This window comes from Phyllostomus hastatus, unplaced genomic scaffold (assembly GCF_019186645.2).
Source record: "Phyllostomus hastatus isolate PE091 unplaced genomic scaffold, TTU_PhHast_1.1 phas_contig_36, whole genome shotgun sequence".
In the NCBI taxonomy this organism is placed as follows: Eukaryota; Metazoa; Chordata; class Mammalia; order Chiroptera; family Phyllostomidae; genus Phyllostomus; species Phyllostomus hastatus.
The window spans coordinates 684245-690244 of record NW_025333862.1 but is presented as its reverse complement, the minus strand read 5'-3'; the positions used below and the strand labels follow the sequence as shown (position 1 = coordinate 690244).

Genomic DNA, 6000 nt, shown 5'->3' with positions numbered 1-6000 from the left:
TTATGAGAACTCCTTTGCAAGTAATTTTGTTTTTCTTTGCTGCTTTTAAGAATCGCTCCTTATCTTTAATCTTGGGTAATTTAATTACAATGTGTCTTGGCATGTTCCTCTTTGAGTCTAATTTTTTTGGGATTCTCTGATCTTCCTGGACTTGTATGTTTATTTCCTTCACCAGATTGGGGTACTTTTCTTTCATTATTTTTTTCAAATAAGTTTTTGATTTTTTTTTTTGCTCTTTCTCTTCTTATTCTGACACCCCTATGATTCAGATGTTGGAATTTTTAAAGTTGTCCCAGAGGTTCCTAGGACTCTCCTCATTTGTTTATGTTCTTTTTTCTTCATTCTGTTCCAGTTGGATGTTTATTTCTTCCTTCTATTCTAAATTGTTGATTTGAGTCCCAGTTTCCTTCTCTTCACTGTTGGTTCTCTGTATATTTTTATTTATTTCACTTTGTATAGCCTTCACTTCTTCCTTTATTTTGTTGCCATACTCAATCATTTCTCTGTGTATCCTGATTACCATTGTTTTGAACTCTGCATCTCATAGATTGTCTATCTTCTCATCATTTAGTTCTTTTTCTGGAGTTTTGATCTGTTCTTTCGTTTGGACCATATTTCTTTGTCTTAGCACACCTGTTACGTTGTAAGGGGCAGAACATTAGGTATTTGCCAGGGCAGGGCAACCCACTCTGCTGAATTGTGGTGCTGTATGTGGGGAAAGAGTCAACAAGGGAACAGTGCCACTTGCTTGGTTATCACTCAGCTTTCAGTCACTTCTCCCAGTACCCACAAGTGAAATGTACCTTCCCGGTACTGATTCCCTAGTGGGTGGACTTGTGTACATTCTAGGACCCCATGAGCCCCTCCAACAGACTCTTCTGTGAGGCTGGCAGTTTCTCTTGCTGCCACAACCCCTACAGATTTTTATAGCTAAAGGCTTTGAAGTCTTATATTCCCACTCTGGAACCCTAGGTGCATGGGCTGTTTCACTTCCCAATTGTTCCTCTCAGTTTATCTGCACGTGAATGTAGGACTGCCTGGTGCAAGAGCTGCTGCCTTGCTGAACACCCTCTCTGACTTGGCTTCCCATCTCTACTTCTCCTACCAGTCTGGATGAATGTTTCTTTAACTTCTTGGTTGTCTGACTTCCATAAAGTTAAATTTTCTGGCAGTTCTGGTTGTTTTTTGTTTTTAAATTGGTTGTTATCCTTCTTTTGGTTGTGTGAAGAATCAAAGCATATCTGCCTATGCCTCCGTCTTAGCTAGAAGCATGACTGAATCTTTTTCTTGCTGTTGAGGTCCTCCCTAGGTTCCTTGAGCATCCTTATAACCAGTGTTTTGAACTCTGCATCTGATAGACTATTTACTGCCATTTTGTTTAGCTCTTTTTCTTGAGTTTTGATCTGTTCTTTCATTTGGGCCATGTTTATTTTTCTCTTCATTTTGGCAGCCTCCCTGCATTTGTTTCTATGTATTAGGTAGAGCTGCTATGAATTTCTCTCTTTGTATTGTAGCCTAATATTGTAGGTGTTCTGTAAGGGTCAGTGGCACAAGCTCCCTTATTACTCAAGCTGAGTACTTAAAGTGTGTCCTTTGTATGTGCTGAGTACAACCTCCTCTTGTAGTTTCACCTTGGTTGTCCTTGGCAAGTTAATGGAAGGGATTCACCCTGGCCAGTGCATTACAAAGAATGGCTGTGATCACTGACCACCAAACTCTGCCCTTTGTGGAGAATCAGCTGTGCCAGAGCATGATGGTGGTGGTCCAGAAGATGGTCTGTAGCTGTATACTGTGTGTTCAGGCCCTGGAGTTTCCTGGGTAGTATAGGCCAAAGTGAGCCCCACATGTGTTTGTACTGAGGTTACCCTATCTGAGCTGTTTAGCAATCTGAGATTGCTAAACGCTTGATTACAGACATTTCAGTTTCTCCCTGTATTCCCCAGTTCCTTTCAAGCTGATACCCTGGTGCTGGAGTTCAGAGAGAATGAGTATGAGTAAGTCCATATGTGGGTTCTTAAAGGGTAACTCCTTGGGACTACAGCAGTTTCTTCTACCAGCTCAATCCCCACTGGTTTTGGAGCTAGAAATTATGGGGACCTATCTTCCTAGTACTGGAACCCTGGACTAGGGGCCCTTGTGTGAAATCCCTCCTATTTTTTTTTAAACATTTAAAAAATTTTAATTGTTGTTCAAGTACAGTTTTCTGTCTTTTACTTCCATCCCAGCCCACCCACCCAGACCTCCCCACCTCCCTCCCATTTCCACACCCCCCCACCCCCAGTTTTTGTCCATGTGCCCTTTATACTTGTTCCTGTAAACCCTTCCCCTTTCCCCCTGAAATTCCCTCCCCTCTCCCCTCTGGACACTGTCAGCCTGTTCTCTATTTCAGTGTCTTTGGTTATATTTTGCTTGTTTCTTTGTTTTGTTGTTTAGGTTCCTGTTAAAGGTGAGATCATACGGTATCTGTCTTTCAACACCTGGCTTATTTCGCTTAGCGTAATGCTTTCCAGTTCCATACAACATGGAAGGTTTTAAAATGCTGTGCATGACCTAGTGGAAATGTACACTGAGCTTTGGAAACAATTCATAAATTCCAAGTGTGTGAGTTACAAATACCCAAAGTACCACTGTTTGATGTCCCCACAGGAAACCATCACTCTTGGCTTGTTTAGTGTCACTGACAGGATATCTGTTGTCCCTGAGAACTTCCTGTTTGAACTTGATTGTGATTCTTTGCAAGTTGCCCCTTGGAGGAGGTTGAAATTTCTAGAAAATTTATGATGATTAAAATGTATGTGTACTATCAAAATAGTTAATATTATTCTGTTTGGCAAAACTTCCCAGGCTTATTAGTTAAAAATATTTTTCTTTCATAAAGAGAGAGAATAAATTCTTGAGATATTCCAAGGGCCCATTAGAATAACTCAAAGTCATTTATCAGTTTTTAAAATTTAAACTTTAGGAAGGCTGCCAAATATACAAAAGTTTATAACATAAACTTTTTGTAAAACACTTATTTTATAATAACCCAAAAAGGCATTCATTAAACATAAAACTGATTTTAATATCAAATATTTTGTCTAAACATAGGATCTTGCTTAATTTATGTAATCACTCAATATTTTTAGGCTGATAAAATATTACACCCTATATGCCATCTAGAAGAAGAAAACACACCATCTGTAATACACACACACATATCACATGAAGGTCACACAAGTGAAGACTGAACACATAAATAGCATACACATAATTTGAATTACTAATTTTTGTAAATAAAGCATAAGATTTCTCTTATTTGTTTTTGACAACTTTTAAGAAGACTGGAAAGGGGATGGAAGGTCCTAAATACCAAGCAAAGAGACCTGTTGACACTCTCAAATAAAAGCTTTAAGGACTGTTATCAAAGGTGAAAATAAAGTCTCAGCTCCAATGGTTTTAGTAGCAAGGAAGAGGCTGGGCAGGGCTGCTTTGGCCCCATGAAAAGTCAAGAAACCTGGCAATGGATCAATCCATTTACCCATATTTGAAACATATTTTCCATCTGTGTATATTTTTTTAGTTTACTGAAAGCATTTAACTTAGGGTCATCTCTCAGAGCCATAAGGCCTAAATATATGGAATCTCTGTCTATTTCCCATGGGAATAGTAAAAATGATCCGGTTGCAAGATAGCACTGAAATTAACAGCGCCATTGACTGGCAAAACCTCCCCATTTTATATTGAGATCAGGCCATGTTACAAAAAGATCAGCCTTTTTCTTGAGGGACTCAAGAAATTCCTCTCAATTTGTATGTACCCCAGTAGGGGACTGTTCAGGCACTGTGTACTGGTTTCCCATCTACAGAGAGAAAGATTTGTAACAAGGCAAGAGTTAGAGGTTTAGATGTAGGTCTCTGGGCTGGTTTGGACAATTCTAAGTAGAGTGGATATCCTGTTCAGCTGTCCCTGAAGCTCCTGTGGAAGTTAATAATGAAGAAAAGATGATTAGTAAGCATGCAGTCAGTCTTAAATTTAGTTTCCTCTTGGGAGGTTTCCTTAAACTCATTATTTTCCCATTTGGTGCAGAATCTGTTTTTTTTAATATTTTATTTATTTATTTTTAGAGAGAGAGAGGAAGGGAAGGAAAAAGAGAGGGAAGAAACATCAATGTGTGGTAGACTCTTGTATACCCCCTACTGGGGACCTGGCCCACAACCCAGGCATGTGCCCTGACTGGAAATCAAACTATCAACCTTTTGGTTCACAATCTTGTGCCCAATCCACTGAGCTACAACAGCCAGGGCCAGTGTCTGATTTATTTAGCTCTAAGTATATTTCACCATTTTGCAAAAAGATATTTGGGCATTATTGATTGCAAGAAAGTCTCACCCTACCAGGTGAATTGGGACAGATTTGATTGGTAAAAATATGTTGCCCCATAACATTTCCTATTTGGAAGGAAATAGGTTGCAATTTAAAATAGACTGGATAATCATCTCTACCATTTGTATAGATGCTTCCTGAGTGGGGGGGGGGTGACAGTTGTCAGAGAAAAAGGGGGATTAAGTGAGTAAGGTCAAGGGATTAAGAATCATCCATTTTTTCCCTCAACATTGGGGAACCAGACATCCTGTTGCTTGTTAATTGCAAAAAATCAAACACAGCAATTTCTCTGTAGCTGCACAGACATGGGGGATGGCAGAAATGTAAATAAAGTGGTCAGAGAAAGGAGAAAAAAAACTTATGATTTAGGCAAATTTGAACAAAAATGCATAGTTACGAGAAAGAGGCCTGGAATTTCCACTGAAGGCGAAAATCTTGTCTCCTCCTCTTGAGAACTAAACCTAAAGAGGGGCTGTGATGGCAATAGAAAAAGATCGAGTTGGAGAATAGCATTATAGTTAAGATATCTGTCTATGGACTAGACCTCCTGTTCACCCAGTTTGCACTGAAGCAAGGTTATGTTGCAAGAGAGATTCAAGTGCTTGGGCTTGAGGTTGGTAAATTCCAGCGCCTTCAAGTTCTTAACTAGACATCCCAATGGAGAGTCCTTGCATGGGGTTGATTGAGTATTGTCCATAGTGAGAACTATGAAAAAGAAAAGGGAAGGATGTCTTAAGGATGAGAACAACCTGGGTGAGGGGTGGGTTGAGAAGTGTGTCCCCAACTCAAACATGCTAGAGATCTGCAGTCAGAGCTGAGCATTCTTGAGCCTGAAGGAGAACAAACATGAGGATTTACCTCAGAACCAGGCATCCTTGGCCCCAAGAGCAGACTGAACCCAGAAGGGAGTCAGTTGGAGGCATCACTCCCATATGAAACCCTGGGAAAGTGAGAGACCTAGTACCGGAGTTTATGACAACTGGATGAGGGGATAAGCTATCACTTTCAACAAAGTGAATGTTTTTGCCCCAAAATTCAGAGAGACTTACTGACTGCTGACCATGAAGGTGGGTGAGGATGAGCCTACCTGCAGAGTCCAGAGAGTTGTAGAAAGACTGAAATTCTCTCTCCAAACCTCAAGGAGACAGGGTTAGAGTTGGCCCAGGTTGAGATTCTGTAGCCCACTGTTCCTTTAGTCACAAGTCTCAGGAGGCTGGAGGAGAGGGAGAAATAGAGACTGCCCCATACAGGCTACCAAAATGTTAAGGTGGTTGGTGATACTGGCTGCGAAAAAATTTACAAGAGAAGAAAGTGCAGAAAGCAAAGTTTTTATTCACTCTCCAAGAAAGGAGAGAGGAATGGTGTGTAGAGATACACCAGCATTGAGGCGTAGGGGCTTTGGGCTTTTATTAAATTATAATTTGACTATGAAAGGGTGGGGAGTACTGTTGTGAGGCCCCTGGGCTGTTGGGGAATTATAACAGGAGGTTGCAGTTTTTCCAATATTATCTTTTGGTTATGGCTGTAGGGAGTGGTTAGTCACATTCTGTACTTGCTTTCCCATAATTCCCAGTTCTAGAGACATAAGTTCAGAAGAGTAAAATGATAGTCATATTTAACAAGGTCATAGACCTG

At 40.3% G+C, this 6000-nt stretch overlaps 1 pseudogene; it reads left to right on the top strand.

The window, feature by feature from the left end:
* The first annotated feature begins 1690 nt into the window (after window positions 1-1690).
* The window catches only part of LOC123820572, a 39942-nt pseudogene continuing 35632 nt past the window's right edge, over window positions 1691-6000 (top strand).